This window comes from Pezoporus flaviventris, unplaced genomic scaffold (genome assembly GCF_033815535.1).
Source record: "Pezoporus flaviventris isolate CSIRO_AGI_PZ_B2104156 unplaced genomic scaffold, CSIRO_AGI_Pfla_v1 ptg000066l, whole genome shotgun sequence".
Lineage (NCBI taxonomy): Eukaryota > Metazoa > Chordata > Aves > Psittaciformes > Psittacidae > Pezoporus > Pezoporus flaviventris.
The window spans coordinates 8860343-8883753 of record NW_026892614.1 but is presented as its reverse complement, the minus strand read 5'-3'; the positions used below and the strand labels follow the sequence as shown (position 1 = coordinate 8883753).

Below are 23411 nucleotides of genomic sequence, written 5' to 3'. Positions count from 1 at the left end.
CATTTTTGCTGCCTCTCTCTTATTTAGAGATGAGAGCTCTGTGCTGCAACAGATGTACCAGAAGGAGAGGAAAGAGGGAAGGACAGGTGTGTGCTAAAGGACACAGCCTCATGGGCAATGCTTTATACATTACTTCTCATCCTCAGCTGCCCAAGTGCCCTTCCCCTTCATGATGCTGGGTGCAGATCTGCCCAAATAAAGTTCATTGTTAGAGGAACCATGCCCAATTTCCACTTTCATGGAGGCTGCTGTGGCTCTGTTTGGTACTCAGGCAAAATAAAGAGCCATTGAAGTGTGTGTGAATGTAAATGACACTCTTTAAGGCTGTTTTATACTGTGTAAATGGGCTTATGGGTAAACATGAACGAGAGGTAGCTGGTTTCAAACAAATATGGTATAATCTGCAGTAGTGGAAAGTGAAAACTCCTTCCACTGATTTTTATTGCCTAGGCTCAGTGTAGTGGAAAAATGGATGATGAAAGTGAGTGGTTTTGTTTCTTTAATGCTTAATAATTTACAGAAAGATGTGCTTAGTGCGATTCAGGGAAGCTTCTTACTGGTAATACTTCAGGCTACCTATCCTTCTGGCCTCCAGACCATCGTTTTATAATGTGAGTTCAATAACTAAGGCTGTAGGCACAAATTCTGCTCAAAATGAAAATGCTTCCTTTCCAGGATGAGAAGTTAAGCCAGACAGTGCTGCAGAGAAGCCATCTGATCACTGACCTGTGTAGCTTCTGGTATATGAACTCAGGGCTCACTTTCCATCCCCAGCAGCAGCAGCACTCCCTCAGGCATTCCCAGAGTAACAGCCTAACACAAGCTGCCTGTTTCTCTTAGGAGTAGCCACAACTCTCCAGCAGTGTGTCCTCAGCATCTTTCCCCTGGCTGGGATATTCAGCAACTTGGTAGTGTTGCATCTTATACACTTGGTATTTCCAAGCAGGTTTGTCTGTGTGCTGACCTTGGTAATGTTTCTGTGGATGCCTCTGGCATGGTACTGCTCCCCACCGGGGGGGGGGGGGGGGGGGGGGCTGTCCTCATCCTTGTTCCTGGGTCCGCACTCATTTATAAGCCCATGGTTTTAGAAGCATCTCTTGTAACAGAGACTCTTTTCAACTCAGATTTTCTTTCTGCATTTTTGCTATAAAACTTTGATACCATGGTGCATGGACATTGTTGCTGTCATTGTTGTGTCCCTCCTGTGCGTGTTCTTTCTCAGAGCATCTTCCCACTGAGGTATTTTGTGAAAACTGTTTGAGTTGTTAGTGTGACTGTTCCAGTTCAGTGATAAATCACACACTTTCTGGGACAGAAAGATCCTTTTCTAAAATATCTCTCTAGGAGATTTCTTTTTATCCGTATTAAGTAGCTGTGAGTAGCATTTACTTTTTCCCTAGCTCAAAGACAGCTAACTTCTGTCAGCTTTTTTGTTTAACTATTTCACTTTGGTTTGGATGGATCCTAACTTTGCTTCCTCAGAGTTCACTTTTTAATGTCCTCTTCCAGTATTCTGTTGTTCCTAGCTTTGTGCATGGAAATGAAATTCCAAATAAAAGTAATCTGGGCTCCAGATGATGCATTTTCAGATCAGCCTGAAAGTTCCATCTCTGCAGATTTTCTTCTAAAACCTCTCTGTATCTTTGCCAAATTAGCTTCCTTCGCAGTGTCTTTACAGGCTTTATCTGTCACTAAGTCCTTCTGCTTATCTGGTTCAGCAGTTCTGACCTCAAAATACTGTACTGTACTTCCCATCCATAAGCTCTACCTACAAAACCAGTCAAACATATAGCACCTTGCCTGGAAAACTAAATAGCTGTACAAACTGAAAATGGGTTTACACCTACACAATTAAACTGAATGCTTTTTAGCTCACCCTGTATCCTTGACAGAACTAGGTTTGAGGCAAACATTTGGAAGCAGTGTGGTAATTCAGGAGATGTAAAATTCCATTTCCCAAGTAAATCCACATCCCACCAGCTCCTTAATTCCTAAATTGCTTTTGGGAACTGGCTTGAAGTCTCCCAAGCCATCTGTTGGACATCTCCACTGGACCCTATGCACATTATTGTCTAGAGATCCCAAGCTGTTTCAGAGACTGTTGAGGGAAAAAGCTTATACACTCTGGTCTTTATCTTGACTGATGTAGGAGATCGAATGCAGGAAGGCCCTGTTTGAAAGTAAATAGCCTTTCTGGGAGAGCAGAACTAGTGATGTCTATCCATGGGAAAAGCAGCTCTTTTTTCCTCTTTCAGACATTCATCATTTCACCAGTCATATTAGTAACAATCTATGCAACTTTTTTATTCCTTCAGTTTAATTGTTGAAATACATACTTATTCCAAATGGAGATTCATGAGATCATTGCCTTTTTATTTATCCATCAAATATATCCAAAGGTGTTCAGTTACATAATGAAATAAGGCTTTTTGTGTGGCTGACTCCCACTTTTCAGCTGTGACATCTTGAGGAGTGTAATCTTCTAATCGAGGATGACAGGCATCCAGCAGAATTATCTATTTTAATTATCATTATTTTATGATAAAATCATTAATTTATGATTTTCTTTGAACAGGTAATTTCTGCTGATTGATCTCCATTGGTATCCGCAGGCATCTGTTGAAACATAGGTAGTCGCCACTTTTTTGTTTTACTTGTCATGAAAACATCTTCATTTGGCTACTTTCCCAGTCACAGAAAAGAAGCTGGATATAGGAAGGTACATGCGAATTTTCTAGTTTGTCCTGGGAGGAAACAAAATGTCCCTCCTGCCACCAGCCTGGTTTTTAAATTCTATACCATTTTCCACCTAAATGACTGCAGTGAGTTCAGGGCAGTACACCTAATCCAAAACCAAACATAACTTTGTCTACTAATACATCTACTCACATGTCTCCTCACATAATAAGGTTAGCTTGCTCCCACTGATCCTAGTTATTTTATTTAGCTGATCCTCTCACCTATTAGCTGCTGAATATTCTGCCTGGCATTTTGATTCACTAACACTGAATCAGTAAAGAAAGGGGGAGGTAAGATTAAGGGGGAAGGGACAGATTTTCAGCTGCATCAATGCTCTTAAAGACAGCAGTAAGTAACCCTCCTGATGTGAGTTCTGGGTGGCTTTCGTGCCCTCTGGTTTAGGGGGTCCAGAACAGCTGAACTAAGAGAGAAATCCAAGGGTGTTTCTGAAGGACATTGGCTTTCTGCATCGCCCTGCCCTTCTGTCAGCACAGAAGTGGGCAGAGAGTCAGTTCTGGGCTGCAGCTGCAAGGCACCCTAAATTAGACACTGAATGAAGGAGAAGGTGGTTGGTGATGCCAGCACTCCACATGCTGTGCTGGGGGAGTCACTGGAAGAGCCCATTCTCTGCACAGGTGACATCCTGGAAGGTTACACTGGGAGCTCTTAGACACAGGGAAGCTCTTTCTTTATGAAGATTAATCCTAAATTTCCTTCCCCCAGGGCTAGAATTTAAAGAAACTCATGTATACATAAATTAATTAGGCTGCTGAAGAAGACACAAGAATGGAAAATAGATACCAGTGTGTGCTCTATCCCTCTTCTTGAGCTTTTCCATTTTCCTTGCTAGAGGATGGTGGCAGCTGGCTGGAAGGGCAGGCAGGGGGTGAGCACTGGTGGACCCCCCTACACAGGTACAGGCCTACTATAACCATATAATTTTAAATATATACTGATGGACATAAACCTTAGTCTAAGACTATTTATTCAATTACATCCTTTTCTTGTTCCCATGAAACAATACAATGCAATTGAGTATGTAGCCAAGAAACTAAAACCACACTCTCAGAGAAGAAATATTGAAAAACTCCACAATTAACTTTTAAAGTTTACACAAAACTAAGAGTATTGTTACTGTCAGATGTAGCCCCAGTGCGATGCTTGATATGTTTACTAGCAACATGCTACAAATAATGGAGCAGTCAGCAGGGAGGAATTGTAGTACACAAGAAGAAAATGAACTAGACCTCCCTCCTCAGCATTATAGAAATACATGTTGCAATATGTCAGCTGGGGATTTTTGTCCCCACCCAGTCACAAAGCAAAGTCTTCCTCTTTGTTTTCTAGGAGTAGTCCTCTGTCTGTGAAAGACTTCACTTCGCTGCATTGCTGAAGGAAACCAGCAGACCCTGAACAATACTCACTGATTAGCTTATTTGGAAATGTTTTTATGTCTTTGACATTTGCCTGAATTTCTGCTCTGAACAACAATAAAATTAACTGGACAAGAAAGAATGGTCAACATTCAAGCCACATATTTATGCAAGCAAGGTGGTGACTGAAAGATTCCCCTGAGGAATTATTGAGCATGATCCCAAATAAGTACAACAAAGTGATACAATACAACCCTGGCAAAGAGCACCCTACCTGAGCTGTGTGGATGAACAAGTAGATCTAATAAGAAAGCAAAACTGTGATCTGTGTAATTTCGATATGTAATGTTACCCATTATCCTAACAGTTGTAGTTTAGTATTCCTCTTGTTTATTTCAATTAGTCTAACCAGTGAATAAGTGGGTCAAAGCCCCAAAAAGTTGGACCCACAGGTCTGTTCAAAATCCTACCCATACTGATTATGTTCTTCACACTCTTTTTTGTACAGAACAGCATTTGTGATGTTCAATGTGAATCACAAGTATGGAAGCAGCTAGCCTGTTAATTACAATTGGACAAAGTCACCATTCCCGTCATAATCTAACTTCTTTCTTAATATGGTTAAACTACCCACTGGTCAAGTACTAACATGAATCCACGTGGCATCCAAGCAAGTGCAACACATTGGGGAGTGGAGAGGAGAAGGAGAAAGGAGGCAAGGAGAGAAGTTTTGCAACAAAAGCCAGGGTTGAAGCAATTTATGATTTAGCTCGCTCATGGTATGCCTTGTCTTTAAAGTAAATGCTTTCTGTACACCCAGACTAACAGGCACCTGCCTCAGGCTTCAGCCTATGTGGGCATTCAGCTCTGTCACCTCCATCAAAAGACTTTCTCATTAGTTTGTTGATCCCTGTTGGCTCATGTTCTGACCACACAGCTGTCAGCGAGGGAAGTGCAGGCATCTTGTAAGAGGTTTTGGGAGTTTAGTGTGGTTTTGCTCTGAAGAACATGTGTAAATTATAACAAGCAGTGATTAGCATTTTCAGGATCCAAAAAGTGAATTTTTATATAAAAATTCTAATATAGTCCAGTAACTCAATAGACACAAACCCTTATGTTCTGTACTAGCAGTTTTCCTTTGCCTTCTGTGTGTGTACCCGTGTTTTAACTTTTATTCTGCACATACACACACATTCAGATGCATATGCTCACCGATATTTACCATCCACTTTGAAACAGCCATATCAAAGCCTAAAGAACTTTTTAATAGTATGGCTATCCAGATCAGTGACCATTAGAGCATTTTGTGGACAATTCTGATCTCTCAGCATAGAAACATTCCTTCAGAGTTCTACTAGTATCACCTTTGCTAAGCCAAATGAGGATTTTATAAATAATATTCCAATAACATATGACACTAGAAGGTATTTAATATTATGTGGCTTCACAGTTAAACTCCTAGTACAACATGGCTATAGTATGCAGCTGATCACAGTACAGCAAAACCCAAAGATTTCTGCAAAACTGGACATTTTTATCTCCTGTTGGCAATATGATTATGCCTTTTCAATATGCTAATCTGACTCACACAAAGTTAATCTTGCCATAAGGTTTTAACAGTCTTCTTTAGTCATTTAGAAATATACCCTGCTAGTTCTGCTTAGGTTATGCAAAACCAACCAATACAGGTTTATTAAAACCATCTGAATCAGACTTTTCCCTTAAAAATCACATTGCTTTAATTTTTTTCTCATGTCCTCCCATTGTGTGGATGCTCTCCTGCCACTGAATGTTCAGTTCTATTAGTTTCTCTTTTCCTGCCTTTCTGCAGCCAGTTGTTTCTTTCCCTATTCCCATTTACTATGTTGGATATATATATTCCCTACACAGCACCAGAATTAGTTTTGAATAGGAAAAGCAGGGATTCATATGAAAAGGAAGTGAGGAAGCAGAGATCTGCTTTTATTGTGTCTATTTCTCTTGCAATTTCTACTTTTTTTTTAAAAAAAAGAAGGTGCCAGAAAAATCCCAGTAGCAGATTAGTCTATTGAAAAAGAGGTTTGCGAGTCAGCCTGCACCATCATTTGTTAGCTGTCAAGATGGAAAATGCATCTTTGGAGAATCTGAGTGAAGTCTTCCATCAATGACCCAGCACTGGAGGAAGTCTGATCCTTGTCTTCCTTTGAAATCCACAAGCAAAATCATTACAGTGTTTGCCATATATTTTCAATTTCTTTTTCTCCCATCCTCTGATTCTCTAGCTTTCACACTTGCCTTTTTCTCTGACCTCTGCTTCTCTCTTTGATCGCTATCCTCAAACAAATATTTTTCAAGACTCTAATTCCTCGGTGCCTATTGAAGAAAATTCCCTTTGCTTTATTGCCCACTGAAAGTCACATTTCCACTTCCCTATTTAGCTTGGGCTGGGCGAGGGGACAGTCCTATAGATATAAACCTCAGTGGATGTCTTTATTGGAGCAACAAGAATCACCTGCTGAGAAACAGATTTCTTAATGGCTCCACTGGAAATGTGACTGGCCTCTCTGCAGGAAGTCTTATTTATGCTGGTCATGTCTCCAGGATGTACAAATCAGGCCACAGACTTTTGTAAAACCAGTAAGGTTGTTTGTGATCAGATGCTTGCATTTAAAAAGAAACCTTTTGATATTATATACAGAAAACATGCATTCCACTTGAGAATGCATACAGCATTCCCAGTTGTGGCAGAGAGCAAGATTCCTGGTATTGCTTGATTTTGAAGGCTACATTTGAAGTTGCATATTGATTTCTCTCATTTCCTGTGAATTCCACTTGGATATGCATTACTGCTGAAATTATGTCTACAGGGCAACCTCCATCAAAAATAAGCAGAACCAGCAGCTTGTGTATATGTCACTCTCTTACCTGACATTACAAGAACAAGTGTTTTTAATTTTAGTGTGGTTATTTAGCACAGCAGGGATACAAAATGTTTTTTGAGTAGAAGTGCTGCTATGAAACAAGCTTCCTATTTCTGGAGTCCAAGTCAATTACTCTTGATGCAATTACAAAGAGAAACATGGGTCCCGGATTAAGCACACAGTGCCTAATAGATACAACATTTTAATATAATAATGAACATTTCTTTTGGGTTGCAGGACTGTACACCAGTTTATGTTGCTATCATTGACATACACTTAGGGGTACGTTAATCTTAATTAAAAACGTTCCAAAGAATGGTTTGGCTCAATAGAAGCCAAAGGTTGCTGCCATTTCCCAGTAACCTTCCCAGTGTACCAATCAGCTATGGCCTTAGAGAGTACTTATGTTACACACAAGAAGGGATCGCTTACACTATGCGGATTGCAACCAGTTCTGCCTCATGAATAGCGGTATACTGCTTACTTTTCTGTAAAATGGAGAATGTGCACTCTGGCCCTCTTTGTTTATACACTAGTGCTCAACAAAGCCTTTGCAAACTGACTGAAGCAAGCCTGAGGAGACACACAGGAACTAAGTTTTTAATGGGTATCAGCCCTCAAACAGCTCCCGCTGTGGATGCAGAGGAGAGAATGTACCTGTAGAGTAACCTGCCAGATCAGGACCCCTTAGCTCTCTCCATGGCTGGGAATCCCTCCAACCTCTCAAGAGTAGCACAACATGTTTTAGGGCAACGTGCATCAGTGATTAAAGTGGCCATGCCTGGACAGCTCAGGAGGACACTCTGGGAGCTGTGGGGGCAACTGGTGCAGGATCAGGAATGCTCTGGGCAAGGGGTTGAAAACCGTGGTTTGCGGCACTAGTTTTGACATAGATTTTTCTCTCTGGCTTTAGGCAAGCAAGCCAACCTTGCTGGCTCAGTAGCTGTGCTGCCCTCTTTCCCAGGCAATAATGAGAATTAGCTCTTTGTAAAGAACTTGAGAGACTTACAGTGCCCTGTAAGTGCTATGGCCTCAATTCCTGGTTACATCCAAGCCCTTTTTCAATGCTTCAAGGTCCCTTTATGCAGTCAATGATGTAAAAGTGCATTATCTAAGTAACAGTTGGTCCATATGTATCTGGGGCACTTTTTTGTATCCCTGATACCTGTTATTGGAAACTATCATTGGGGATTCATCTTTATCCTAATGCAAGCATCCCTCAGCTCTCTAGGCTGGTGTGGCCCAATTACCAAATGTGATCTCTTCCCACTGACATCTTTTCTGCAAGAAATATAGTAGCACAATCCATCTTCAAAGTCAAAGCCTATTAAATGAAAAAATCTCAAGCTCCCAATCATGGGCTTGAAAACATTCAGCTCAGAGTGTCCATTTCTACCTCCTACTGCAAAAGCAGCATAATTTTTTTTTTTCCCAGTGACTGGATTTGCTGCCATGGTTACAGCTTCACACGGAGTAGGGTCACCTTCTCTTTCAAGCAAAATCAATGAAAGATTTCATTTTCAGTAGCTCCATTAGTCCCCATACCAGTCGCTTCTTACACCAGTTTTTCTTGCCTTAATGTTCCATTCTCAAAAAATGAAGAAATAAACATGATGTCAACAAGCAGTGGGATGGTGACAAGGGAAGCAGCTGTCAGGTTGATAAATAGATATAAGCACTGATTTATTAAACAACTCTGTAGATTAATGAAACCTTCAAGCGACATTTCCTATTCTCTCCCTTTTCCTTGCATTTGAAAGCTTGCAGCTACCATGCAGTTTAGCATTTCTAATAGGAAGAGCTTTCTTGATAATAAACTGTATGTTAAGACTAAGACAAAGCTTTCAAAATCAGTCACTGAAATCTATCTCTCGTGTCCTTGATAGTTTTGTACCTCCCACCACACTTCGTTACAGAGGACAAATGTGCAACCCAAACACACTGTCTTTTTCTAGCTTTCTACTGAAACATGCTAACACACCAAGATTGCCCACAAAAGTGATCATAAACCTGGTTTTTGTAGAACTTTCCTCTGATTCAGAGGAAAGAAAATGGTAAAGTGTGGAGGTGACTGAGAGCCACACTTTAAAGCTTTTCTGGTTTTTGCAAACACTATTAAACTGAGGATGGCATTAGGGACTTTCAATGTCCTCAACACTATACAAGCTTTCTTTCACCTAAGAATTCATTAATGAAGTGGGATCCTTTCACAAGAGGTCTCAGGTGGGTTTATGTTACCCCAGCCACACAAAATGACAAAATGAGTTAGGACCTGACTGAAATAAACTCAGTGACTCTATTCCCAAGGTGACATTTCAGAGACTTTTGTATCATCAAGGCAGTCACCAATTGATGTACAAATGCTGCAGAGGAGGTTGCAACCCTGGGACATGCTGCAAGGTATTGGACATTCTGGAAAACCTGTCTATTTTTAAGCATGTTTCACATGAAAGTTGCCACACAGGCACTGACAGGCTCTTTCTGCATCAAAGCCAGGCAAGTATGTCCCTCTCATAAGCAGCACCCTTTCAGGTTGAGACAAAATAGGATATGGAGAATGGCAGAACTGCTTGCAGGCACTGAAATGCCTGTGGACCTGATGCCTACTTCGATTCACAGAAGTCCTGGGAAGCCACCAAGGGCAAGTACAACTTGCTGCCAAAGGGTAATGTAGGATGGGAGGTATTGAAGGGGACAGGGGGAGGACAGGAAAGGAGGAGGTGGAGAAGAAGAAAGACGGGGAACTCAAGACTCACCAGTTGCTGTTGATTCACTGCCAGATCACCCAGCAGCAGCAGGAGAGGCAAAATGGTCTCTCCATTCCCTTTGCCCCAGCTCTGGATCCTATCTCTTTCGCTTCTGCCTCCTTCACATCCCACAACATAAGCAATCAGGTTTCTGCTTACAATATTTTGTGCTTAGGATTTCAACATTTGTTTTTAACCATGCTGCTGAGCAGCACCAAGTTCTTTCAGTGAGTAAAATTCACTCTGTAGGCCACTTATTTAAATTCCTAACACCTCTGATGCAGCTGACAGCAAAATGCTACCTGTGAAGGCTTTATAACATCTCTCTGCTGCCAGCTGCCAGCCCATTCGTAGCTACCACATCTGCTTGGCAGAAAAGGGTTGAGGAAATACAACTGAATGATGGATTTAAAACATTAATAAGTGAAAAAAACAGTTTCTTAATACTGTAATCCCAAGTCAAGCAGCACTTTCTCCCCACGGGATACTTTCACAGTTGGGAGTGAAGAAAGAGGTTAAACTTGCAGCTGTTTTTTCACTGAAAATGAAGGGTGAGTTCTCTGTTCTAAATACTGGCATCTTCAGTAGTCTTGTGTAGCTGAAGATGACCCTGTGAAGCAGAATCCAGATTGACTGTAGGTTGACATTGAGATGAAAAAAAAACATATTACTGCAGACTTGAAGAATCTGATGTTTTGGTTGATCTTCCAGTAGACGTTTTTTAAACATTGTTCAGCACTGATGGGTCTTTAAGGACTAACATCAGCTATGAGCCTGCCTCATTTTTTACCTCTGCAAAATCTGTATTCCACTTGGAAGACTGTCTTCTTATGTCTAACAAGCTGAACTCCCAGCATGAGCCCAGAAGGCAAATCTGGCTTTAAAGAGAAGATGTTTCATTATGGCTTTTGCAAGTAGCTAGAGGCAATCAAGATTGCAAAAAGTTATTTGAGTCTTCTAACTGAAGACAATCCTCACTTATTATATTCCTTGTCAGCTTAAACCTTCCGTGCTTTGTCTTTGCCCAAGGTAACTAAAGTTTGAGAGTAAAATCTTTTCTGACATTTTGCAGTTTGGGATAGAAATCTAGGACAGCATACACTACTGCTAGTGCCAAAGAAAAGGTATTGACACAGATATAACCACAGACAGGAATGGAGGTACTGGAATGAGCTGGGAGAATTGCACCCAGAAGCTAAAACCCAAACATGCACCTTTCCTCATGTGTTACAAAGAGCATGTGCCAGGAAAGTATTGCCATTGCAGTCACAGGCTGCACACTGTTTGCATGGCCTCACTACATAGGATTGTCAGGCTTGCTCTGTGTGACCTAGCTTGACCTGCCTGCAGCTTTGTTTTCACTTGGTTCACTTCGATTTTTCCAACTACCAGGTCACTGTGGTTAACTTGGTTTACTTCTTTGCATGGCAAAAGCAAAGTTTCTATACTGATAATAGTTACAAGTAAAAAAAAAAAAATCTTATCTAGAGTAAGATGTTTATGACTCTAACATAATGATGTGGCATAGAGAAATACAGGCCCAATATGACAGAAGAGGACTTAAGCAATGGTAAAACTAGATGCAGTGTAGAGGATTGCAGTCATGGGATGAGATGGGATGGGACACATCCTGGAACTGGAGACCCTGCAGCTATAAGCAACTCAACAGTAGTCACTTAAAGAAAGGCAGACCCAGAACTGGACAAAAAATTTAGTTTAGAGGTAACAAAGAACTGCAGGCTTTATCATGCAAATGTATTTCTTCATACACAGGCAACCTCACTGGCCCAAAATGCCTATATAAAAACCCACTGGTTTCTTGGTAGCAAAAGAAAAAAATGAATGAACAAAAAAAACTGAACTCAAACTTTGCCAGGTTCACTACTGCTCAAGGGAAAGTAAAGGAAAAGGAAAAGAAAGAGGAAGAGGGCTCAGCCAGAAGCTAACACAGAGCACTGATAGCTTCCTTCTGGGTGAATTACACATGCACAAAAGATGCTTAGAGACACAGACAGATGGACACTTGTTGACACTCGCAGTTTTTCTTCCGTCTCCTGTGTCGTCATAGTCTGGCACCAATTTAGCATTTCAAACTGAGATCACTGCATCAGAATTAGGCCTGGGGTTTCCCTGTGTCCAGAGCTGCTCAGCGCTAGAGGGTACTTCACCTTAATGTTACTGCAAAACGATACTAGCATGGGTCTGAGCTTGCTGTTACAGATGGCTTTGAGGAGTTTAATCTTAATTTGTTCTACTGAGAAGGTCATAGATAGTCCACAGTATTTCATATAGCTGTTTCTTACTGTGTTTCATTGTTACTGTGTTTAAAGCCTCAAAATACATGTGTTCCTTTTCTGTGCTGTAGTTTTTCTGCCCTTGAATTCCAGTGCTTCTTGTGATATCGAAGCATCCTTAAGCATTAATATGAAACTCATACTAACTGCTTCTCAGTGCTTATGCCACCAAAAGGAGAAGTGAAGCTCTGATTTAGTGACTTGATATATCATAAGGTCCTGATTTACTTCCCAATTACCACTAACAGAAAATGGCAGTTGCTGGGAATGAAAAGCCTGTGGACCTTGACAGCATATTCACAATGGTGTTTATAGGCAACAGCTACGTAATAGCTGACCTTGAAGAACTCTGCTGGGTCTGTAGCTTAGCTTCTTTTCTAATGCTTCCTGTAAACACCACCAGGTGACAATACCAATGCAAAGAGAGGGAGGAAGAATGGTATAACTTCATTTAAATAAAAAATCCACAGATAGTCAAGGCAATTTAATCTGTTAAACAATTGTGTTTAACTTTAAAGGTCATTGCCTACACCAGTCTCCCACTGACTTTAACCTCTTCTGTGGTGAGTAGAAACTGCTGATATCAGCCAACTGACCTGTGACATTCTCCTCTGACTTGGCAAACTCAACAGATAACTAATTGTCATTCAGCCCATGTTAAATAGAGTTTCTTATTTATTTTGGTACAGATTTTCAGGTTTACTGAGTGACATCTCTGGCAAATTAGCAGTTAAAACATAACTTCTCTATATCATCAACAAAGGAGCTACACTATCAGCAGCTGTCCTATTTTCAGAAGGATAGCCTGAGGGAAGAGAAGACAGCTATTTCTGTGGGTATCAGACTCCTGCCAGATTCTTTAATCTTCCTCTGCTCTCACTTCCCATCCAGCTATCTGTTGTAGATCTGTCTCCCCAGTTCCTCAGTAGCACCTTTGTTGCCATGTCCTTTCTGTCCCCCTGCCTAATAGCTATGGCTCCAATACTTCATACTTCACTGCTAAGCCCAGGCCGAAACCTTTTTAACAGCCACACACAGATTTTGCTCTCATCCTATTTTCTCTGAGCATTGCTTCATCCAAATGCTTGTAACACATTATTTCAAGCTACACTTTTTTATTCTCTCTACATGCTTGCTTATTTACCCTGCATGTGCTGAAGCATTGTTTCTGGTATTGCTACCAAGGCATTCCACAATGGATTCATGTCCATGAACATGAGACAGTATTTTACTACCCACGGTCAGTCTCAGGCCATCTGAACAGCCTCTATCGTGATCTGTCTTGTCAATCTGGAGCTAAGACTTGATGTGCCAAAATTTACTGCAGCTAGATGTCTTGCATAATGAGCAAGAGTGCTAATACTGTTCCTTTCCATATGAGACATCATGGTGTGTAATGTAAGGTGTCATATATTTACAGTCAGTATCAACCAGGACGGGCACAATATGCAAACAAAACAAAAAGTTCATCCCCAAAGAACTTGTTCTCTTGCTAATAATTTGCCAGATCTTACTGCAGTGTAATACTGAGAGCCAAGTGTGAGAGTGACTGTGGGGAAATCTGACAGATGAAGAAGTCTGACTAAGACAACAAGCTGGGAAGGCACTCAACCCCTGTGTTCTCTTTTCACAAAATTAAGGGAATGTCTGCCTCCAAGACAGACAAAGCTGGCTCTTATCTGTTAAGTGTTTTAAAGGTTTGAACTTCTGGTAATGACTTATTTTGTACTGCACTATGGAAAAAGATAGCCACGATGTCTACCCGTGTTCCCTGAAACTAAGTCATTAGCTGATAAAAAGAAACATCTAGAATTGCTATTACTGCTAACAACTGTATTTGAAAGGGATTCTTATATCAACTCAGTGGTTGATCAAGCTGTGGAAAAATGTCTGCTAAATCATTATGCCTTGTGAGCTTCATGTTTGCTAGGATAATAGGAGTAGAAACATATTTTAGCATATTTAATAGATATTATAGTTAAAACACTGTTGCCCGTTCTTGCAACAGCTACCGAAAGGCAGTGACCTGGGCAATTTATAGTTAGCATTTTGTGACCTTTATTCCAACAGCCTTTAAAAATGAAGATTAAAAAAATAATTAGACACTGGAATTAAATATAACTTTCAAATGTTCTTGAATCCCAAAATAGCTGCTAAAGAAATAGTATTGAAGTTTGGGACTGCAAGTTATTTAATGAAAGACAATTACTTTCACACGCAGAAAAATCATCCCCCCCGTGGCTCTCTCTGCTTTCTTCACCTTCTTTGTTAGCAGCAGTAAATAGATCTTCTTGCTTGGCAAGAAAAGTGGTTCAATTCTCTGTTGGAAGAGTTGTCTTTGCAAGAGCAGGAGAGTTCACAGAGCACTTACTACAGGAAAACATTCCCTCAGCTGTCACAGACTTTCCTGTGAGGCCTGTCTTCAGCTTGATTTCTTGTATGAGATACAGTACTGTGTCACTGTAGAGAAATGTGAGGATAATTTGGGGTGATCAGGCAGTAATGGAAGAGTGATATGGAGATACCTACTGCATCAGGATGCAAAGTAGATTCTACTGGAGAAGCTTTGTATTGAGTCCCTTTCGCCTTGTATCTCATGCAGCTGATTTCCCCAGAAAGCTAAATGCATGCAAATCCCTGTAATCTTGATTTGGCAGAATTTTGCATCTCCATTTGGCATTTCCACTGGTTGTCAACAAACTGATAAAAACAAGTTGAAAATTATTTTAGATTCAGAATGCTGCCACAGGTATGAAGGAACAAAAAGCAGTGGACTTGAGAGATTCTCAGGAACAGTAAATTTGTCAATTGATGGTTCTTCACTCTCTGTGGGGAAGTCAAAATTGTCCTTTTCAGACTAATAATCTGTTCCAAGAAAAACTACTTCTGTTAGAACATGATTTTCAGGAGTAATATTCTCAACAATTTCTCTCCCTCACTTCTGCTACTTTTACAGTAGCATTAACTATCCCCAGTTGAAGCCTATAATACTTCAGCAGCTGCTCACTTTGAAATGACAAGAAGCCCTACAGACTTGCTATGGCATAAACATGTTTAAAGACTTTTTATTTATAGAAAAGACTGAAAGACCTCTTTTTGTCTCATTCTTCTCAAGTAGTGCTAGCCAAAAACATTTCAGTGCAATGTTTTTCAGTCAGAATACCCTATTCCAAGGAAATTACACCATTTAGTGGAACCGTGTTCGTTAGTGTCAAACTCATGTGAGAAATCAGCAATGATCACAATACACACAGAGTATTGTCCAGACAACTGCTTGCATCAAACTGTCAGCCATCTGACATAACTGCAAAAAACTGGGCAAGACCATGCATCTAGATAAAGCACTATTACATCTGACAGCCATGGTGCTAGGTTATTGACTGCCAGGTAACTATGCTGTCTGGGTAAAGTTCATGCTAGTGTCCTCAAGACAGAAAGAAAGAGATGGGAAGGAAACAGGAGCCAGCAACAGAACTCTATGAAGTGACAGTCATTGTATTAAAAGCCAAGAAGTGGACGATTCAAGCCATAATCAGCCATATTTGGATGCTTGGATATGAACTAAATGTATAGGTTTCCACTGTAGTCAGTGGAGATGTAAGTCTCCATACTTTTGCACCCATATGGGTGGCTACTGCAATCTGAGATGCTCCAGGGTATTCAAGACATCCACAGATATCTGCTAAATTTGATACAGGATCAACAGGTGACCTGCACCCTCGTGGAGCAGCAACTTGAGGCCATGCAGTTGCTACAAGCAGGCATCACTGTCAATACAGTTTTCAGTTGATAAAGGGCAGTGGAGTCCACATAACTTGGCATTTAATCAAACACATGTATCTGCTTCAAGGTAAGCTGAATAACTCTACTTCTTCCAGCTGATAACTGATGATACTTACTCCAGACAGTCCATTCCAGACAGATGCTGGTTTTTGCACTCCCTGGCCAGAGTTTCTTGACCCAGCTGCATTGAGCCCCTGTTCACTTATCACTCACGAAGAACAAGCTGTGACCATTGGCTCCTTAGCCCCACTCAGCTTTCCAAGCCCAGGTCTTAGTGACTCTTCAGGTGGGAACTAAGTGCCACCAGGGCTTTGCAGGCTTCTGCTGCCAATCCCCTGGGCAACAGTGGATTGAGTAAAATCATTGTATGTACCACACAGGTTTGCCTGAACTACAGTGTACCACCACCTGGATCAGGAGTCCCCCAGTTTCTATCTAGTAGATCTGTCAGAAAAATGCTGCTATTGCTTTCAGGACTTCCAGACATGCAGTGGAAAAAAGCATCATTACAGACTCATGTGAAAGCCTCCAAGAAGAGACTTGCATGGCCAAATCTTTTCCAAGGTCATTTACAGTAGCAACGAGATGGCTGAGCTACAAAGACATAAGTGGACATGAGAAAATATAAAGCCAAAACCTAACTAAAGTACTAGCATAGTTTTACACGAGCGTAAAATCACTGTGAAAGATTTCCATGTTTACATAACAGTCCAAGCAGCATGTACTGAATTGAATCCATTAGGGATGGGGAAAAAAGTTTACCCTGCCTTTATGAATTATGAATTTTGCCTGGGACAGAAGGTTACCCAGTGAAGAAAGGGAAGCAGGAGAAACATGCACTTCACTGGCTGGGAAAGGAGTAGGGAGAGCTGTTTGCAGCACTGATACTGCTTCCTGGCCTCCCCATTCCACTGGTCTTTTCTCATCCCCCAACATAGTTTTCAGACCTTTGATGTATATTCTTCAGCTTGAGAAAATATTAAAAATTCTTGCCCTTAATTTTAAGCAAGTTAGATTTGGAGAAGTGTCACTGGGAAAGATGTTACAAGTTAGTAAGTCTCATCATGATTTGACCAAAATGTAGCCACATTTGAGACCTTTGGACTGAAAATCTACTAGGGAAAAACTAGCAGGTCTTAAAATTAAAGCATGCTCCTCTCTCTTCAGAATGGAAAACTTCAGTGGGGAGAGAAGCCTCCAATATTATCTAAACCAGGGTATAGAAGAGCCAAAGGAGGACTGTTTAAGAAAGGATATAAAGACACAAAGACAAGCCAGAAAATATAGGAAAACTCTTTCCAGGCAACACAGATTTAAAGTTGACTAAACAAACTAACGTTTGGACCTGTGAAAGAACAGGAGCTCTCCTTGGTTTCACATTGACACCAAGAAAGACACTATGAGCCTGTCATAACACAGGAAAATCCTGCAGACCACTGGTACATCCCTTCTTATAGATGCTAAATGACTCCAAAATCAAGGGGAAAGTGTCACAAATAGTAGGAAACGGACTGACAGTCTGGTGAAAATTATTTGTTGTGTTTTTCAGACTTTTACTGTTCTGAAGTGAGTGGAGTTCCTAATTTGGTGGCACACTTATTTATGAAGAAAGCAAAATAAATACCTTTAAGTGAAGAGAGAATTCCTGAGAGTAAGAGGTAGGAGACATTACAAGAAGTATGACACTGCACCATGAAAGATATCTTGAAGATCTTTGCAATTAAAAATCTCTTAGAATAGGTCTGTGTCTTCCAGTTGAGTCCACATATAATGCAAATGGAACAGGTTTAGCTTTCCAAGAGGAACTCTCAGTCTGACATAATTACAATCCAGCATGTGTCTACTGCCAACATCTGAGGCAATGCCAGAGTTACCTCAGCGACAGGCAAACAAGCCTTCTGGTTTGGAAGAAGTCTAGCAATGGTGGGGTACAGTATAATTAAAACTAGAAACAACAACAAATACAATTCTGGTAAGTAAAGACCACCTCTTCTCTGTGCATGTTACATTAGACTGCCCGCGGTGGTAAGGCTTCCTTCCTATGAAAGTAACTCAGTCCTCCTTTCCTCAGTCACAGCAGAATGCTGCTCCCATCTGCACAGAGCAGTTTATGATGCTTGGACAGTTTGTACCCTTGTGAGGTCTGCTGCATTTTATACAAATTAAGCATTGTCCTTGGTACCCTGGAACAGGATGGACCTCTTTTCCTGTCTTGTTTCATTAGTAGAGAAAGCACTAAGCATGTAATTGTCACCTCTAGGAAGGGCAAATCGTTTAAGAGATGAGCTTCTGCAAAATTTAGCAAAGCCGGAAGGAAACTAAAACTGTAAACATTCTTGCAAGCTCAGTATTAAAAAACAACAAAACACAAACAAACCGCATACAAATAAAACCCTCAAACCAACCAAACCAACCAAATCAAACCCCTCGAATCAACCACACAACAAATGAAGTACACACACACAAAAAATCCAGCAACAAAAATACAGTAGTTATGGTTGGCTCGATAACCCAACGGCTCCCTCTGCAGGGTGACGCACCTTATTTGTCTCACTATGTAATTGTAGCACACGCCAAACTCTTTCAAATGGAAGTTGACATATTCTTAGGACCAACAGATCCCTTATGTTTACATATAACCGTGTATTATGTGCAAAATAAATGATTGGGTATATTAGATTTAAAGTACATGCTAATGCTGTCTCACTTCACAATTTCTGTAGATAGTAATTCAGTCCTTTTCCCCACTGCCAAGTTAATGGTAACTTCACAAACCTTGAAATAAGGTATAGATCTCAAGTATGGTGTGCTTCCCTCTTTACTCACCAAAATCCACACATCTGAGCCTTTCTCTTAGAAAGGAACACAATCTTGGTGAAAGAATGTTATAACTGGTTGAAAAACAGAAAAAAAAATGGAAGGGCCTTCACTCAGAAAAAGCAATGCTTTGTTAGTCTAAAAATTCAAAGGATAATAAATGCATAGATAAAGAAAGACATGGTTAACAAATTTTCTATATTTGACCTTTCAGACATAATTTCTGTTGCCGTTCATTATCTTTCTGACAAAGATGCATTATTATGCCTCTTTGTAGTTTTTCAAGGACCAGTTATTAGGAGATGATGTTGAAAAGGTAAAAGCTTAGGAGGTACTGCTCCTGAAAACATTCTGTCTGCTTCAGGCAGCAGCACATCCATTTCTAATCACTGATGCCTTATTTCACCTTGGACATTGGCAGCATATGATCTCCCAAATTTATTTTAAAAGCTCAGTGTCTTTTACAACAATACCCTGATCTGGATGTATAAAACTTAGTTAGAGAAAACTCAAAGTAAATATGGTTATTATTCTATCACACATTATTGCATCAAGAGGTACCAACAAGCTATTTCAATACACTTATCAAAACAAATGCTCCCCTCCACTGTCAGAACATTTCATGGCAATTCTCTGGAAACCAGACATGCTATTAACTTTAATAGAAGTAGCTTCAGGGCAGGAAAGAGAAATCTACAGCTAAGCTTCCACTTAAAATTTTAAATACATCTAATATTCATGAATTGGACTATTTTGTGTAGCTGTAAGTAGCTATGTTACTTGAACTATTTATTTACTGAGCATCTCTTGACACTGTTTATACTCTTAAACATCATGTGTACTAGTCATATGTCTGCCATCATTGCCTCACACTAGAAGGCATTTTTCTAGTATTTTTGAAAAGAAAAGAATGCCTTCCTACACCTACAAGTTCCCCCCCCCCCCCCCCCCCCCCAAATATCCCCTCATTTGGAAGCTTTCAGGCAACTGAAAACCATGCATAGTTCTGTGATTTGTAAAATTTCATTGTCTTCTAATGGGTTCAGAGAAAACACTTATTTTGCAACTATATCTACAAAGCTATGAGTCATTATTAATAGAAGCCCTCATGTGAAATGGAAGTGTAGTCTGGTATTGTGTGATGCACATAGATGCTGTACTAATACTCTCTAACCAAAAGATGTTTTAAGCTCAGTGATGAGAGTTCAAAAGTGGGCAAAAATGCTCTTCTGTATTTTACCTCTAGGAGGATAATCAGAATTCATGTTCAACAGCCCATCAAGCATGCTTTAAGCTCTCCTCAGACCCAACTGCCAAACATGTTACTGAAAGAGTGCCAAAATAAAGATGTATTTGGCATAAGGAAAGAAAATACTGCCCAGTTGTGTAAGTACCTCTTTCTGAAGGCTGCAGCATGCCTTAGAAAAGACTAATTGCAGATGGAATTTGCACAGGCACTGTTCAAGGTATAAGCCATGGCCCATGCCATCTATTCAATACACACCTCACACCAGCACAGCAAATGAAAGACACAGTATATTGAGGGTGTATTGATGCAAGTCAATTCCCTAAACCATGAAGACAATTGGATAGGTGAAGATAAGAGTATTTTCCAATTGCTGCCTGAGATCCATCCATCACAGGAACAAAATCCCACTTTAGCTACACCTGGAAACTTAATATAAATAAAGAAGTGCCAGTAGGTAACCAGGAAGTTAGTATGTAAGGTTTAATAATTCTACACTGTATCCTGGCCTCAGTCTCAATCATCTATCCATAAAGATAGACTGGTTAAAACTAGCATGGCTAACCAGCACGCATACACTTTATTCTCCCTCAGAGCAGACCTCAGGCTGCCTTGACAAGTAACAGATGGGATTTTACCTTCACTTGGACAAAGTTTCAGCAAGGCAAAAAACTGATTTAGAAGCACTTTAATATGCTGCTCCAGCACCATGCCTGCACAATCTATATAACCAGCCTCCTATCTGACTGCACTCTCCAGAACGAGCAAAGACATAAGCTCCTCAAATTATCACTGTGACAGGCCAGATTTCCTATTACTTACAGATATCTATTTCACCTAATTTTTCAAAGACAGAAGCATACTCAGTATAAACTAAATATAATAGACATGAAATAGTGACTCTTCCCGTATGCAGGGGACATGTGTAATGAAAACAGGGGTTTAGGAGGCCAGGCTCGTTCTCCTGTCAACAGGCACTGGCCTGAGCAAGCCACAAGAGGGAGCGCAAACGCTGTTTGAAAATGCAGCAAAGGGGAGGCAGAAGAGCCAGCTCCAGGCTGCGTTTGATGCCAAGTCTGTTGCTAATAACCTGCATTCTAATTTGTACTGAAAATCAATTTAATTTCCTCTCCAGCTTTAATGCGTTACAAGTAATTCTTCAATACTAATCTGGTAAGGAGAGCGAGAAAGAGAAAAACTCATTCATAATGTTTGGCTTGCACTGGATAAATGAGAAGCCAAGCCAGGTCAGAGCAGCAGGCAAAGTGGCCTTGGGTGTCAGACAAGTGGGACAAGGCGGAACCGCTTGCCTGCAGCAAAAGAAAGGGAGATCAGCTGTGCTCTTCTCTCTCCTGCTTTTCATCCTGCTCTAGCTGCCACAGAGGGAGGGACTTGAGCATGTGCAAGTAGCAGTCCAACTCAAAAGGGGCACCTACTGCCAACCTTTAACAGCAGCAGGAGCTGGCATCCCCACCCTCTGGGACTGTTCCAGCCTCACCGCCCTCCTCCTCTTTTTTCCTTTGTGATAGACAAAAAAATAAGGCTCCTTAACTGCGGTGAAATAGGCTGTCAAAAGAAATAAAATACCTGACAAGAGATATTTTAAACCTGGGATGTTTATATGTGGGTCAAATATGAGATTGTGAAATCTTCTACCATCATAGTCAGATTTTTCTCATCTCTTACCTCTGAGTATTATTCAGTGAAATTCCATTCTGGAGCGGAAGGTTGTTGATATAAGCCAAGGATAAATGTAGTCATAAAGGCTGTTCTTTCTGGATGGCTTAGCACAATATAGTGCTCAAATATCCATTTCACTTAGCTGTTGCAGTATTCTAGCACGAAATAGCAGCAGGATACCACTATTACGTAAAGGACAGGAGCACAAAGGATAATGCATGTGAATACTGATCTGCTGACTGATGTAATCATTGTGATAAAAGATAATGTGTAAGTAGTTTAAGACTTGACTCTTGTATAAAGTCAGATACATGGAGCATAAAACTAGATGCTTCTGGAAGCTGAAAAAGGAGGAAGGTCACAAGGCTGTGGAGCAGATCTAAACTCACATCACACAGTTCCTTGCCTCCATAAGACCCAGGTCAGCAGCAAATGGATAGCAGCAGTCAGTGGATACAGCTTCAGGATTCATGGCTGCCCCATAACACAGGATGAGAAGGGATCCTTCCTCAGCATGAAAGGGATGTGGAAATGCCTCACAACAGAGTCTGGGACCAGCAGCTGCTGGGCAGCAAGTTAACCAAGGTTCCTGCATTTGCAGGTTACAAATAACATCCTAGCTAAATCATCATATGTATTTTTCCAGTAATGCATGAAATCAAGAAACATCATTAAGAGAAATTAATTGGCTCTGAGGCTGTCATGGTACTCACCACACCTGCCACTTCCCTTTGATGACAGGATCATGAAAGTTCTTACCAACTAGTTTATTTAAAATCTTCATAAATAATGTGTCCTTTTGCCCTTTGCACTTTCTCCCTCTCTTTCTTAGTTTGCATTTCTGTTACTTTAGGAACAGCTAATGGTCCAAATGTTAATGCTAACCATCTTCCTCTTCCATTCCCTGTAACGGGAGAGAAAGGTCCCACGAGTCCTTGCTAAACTAGCCAGTTGTGACATCCCTAGAATAGAACAAAGACTGACTTGAATTTTTTAAGAGAGATTTAAAAAAATCTGTAAATAACCTGGTGATATTAAAAGCCTCACTGCTACAGTGCTTAAGTTCTGTGTCAGGGTGTGAATTTTGCATCAGTGCTGCAGCCACCCACAGAAAATAGTTAAGCTTAAGACGAGCAAACAGGACTGCAGCATGCTAACTTCACATGGGTACATTTACAAAGCTAGTGAAGCTTTACGGGCTATAACAAGTTATCATAAATGTTTCACAAGATTTATCGTTTTAGGCCACCAAGTTATGTAAAGTAGCCAAGATAACAATTTTACAACAATATTTAGTGTTTAGTTTTCATATATTACATAATTGTTAGTGTGCTATGTATTTTAATAATCGTTGCACATCAATCATTAAAAATCATATATTGTTGTTAATTACTCAAATTTGACCTTCATAAATCTTGGGTATTTTTAGTTTATAGACACTATACTCGTTCCTTGTTCTTTACAAAGGTCAGCTGGAATCCTGAAATGCTATTATTTTCTCAGGAGATAATGCCATTTCAATAATTCAAGCAGTACCTAACAAGTAACGATACCAAACCATCTCCCTCTTGGTGGGGGAAAAAGTACTTCACCGAGAACACATTGATATAAATAAAGTACATTTAATCACTCACTGAAGACTCATTATACAGAAATCATTAAAATACCAAACATTTTGTTAAAAGGATGGAATAATGACATGGAATGCTAATGTACATCTTTCTCCATTTGTAAATATGAATGTGCATAGATGTAGTGATCACTGACTGAAAACGTAGTTCTTGAAATTGCAATGAACATGCTTCAGTAAGAGCAGATATCTGACATGGTTA

At 40.4% G+C, this 23411-nt stretch overlaps 1 long non-coding RNA gene across 2 annotated transcripts in view; it reads left to right on the top strand.

Annotated features, from left to right (window-relative positions):
- Positions 1-23403, top strand: part of LOC133278425 (uncharacterized) — a 29774-nt gene extending 6371 nt beyond the window's left edge. For both annotated transcript variants that reach the window (XR_009746549.1, XR_009746550.1), the window contains exons 2-3: positions 2576-2630; positions 19900-23403. This is a non-coding gene — a long non-coding RNA (uncharacterized LOC133278425). The remainder of the gene's footprint in view (positions 1-2575; positions 2631-19899) is intronic.
- Positions 23404-23411: the final 8 nt, after the last annotated feature.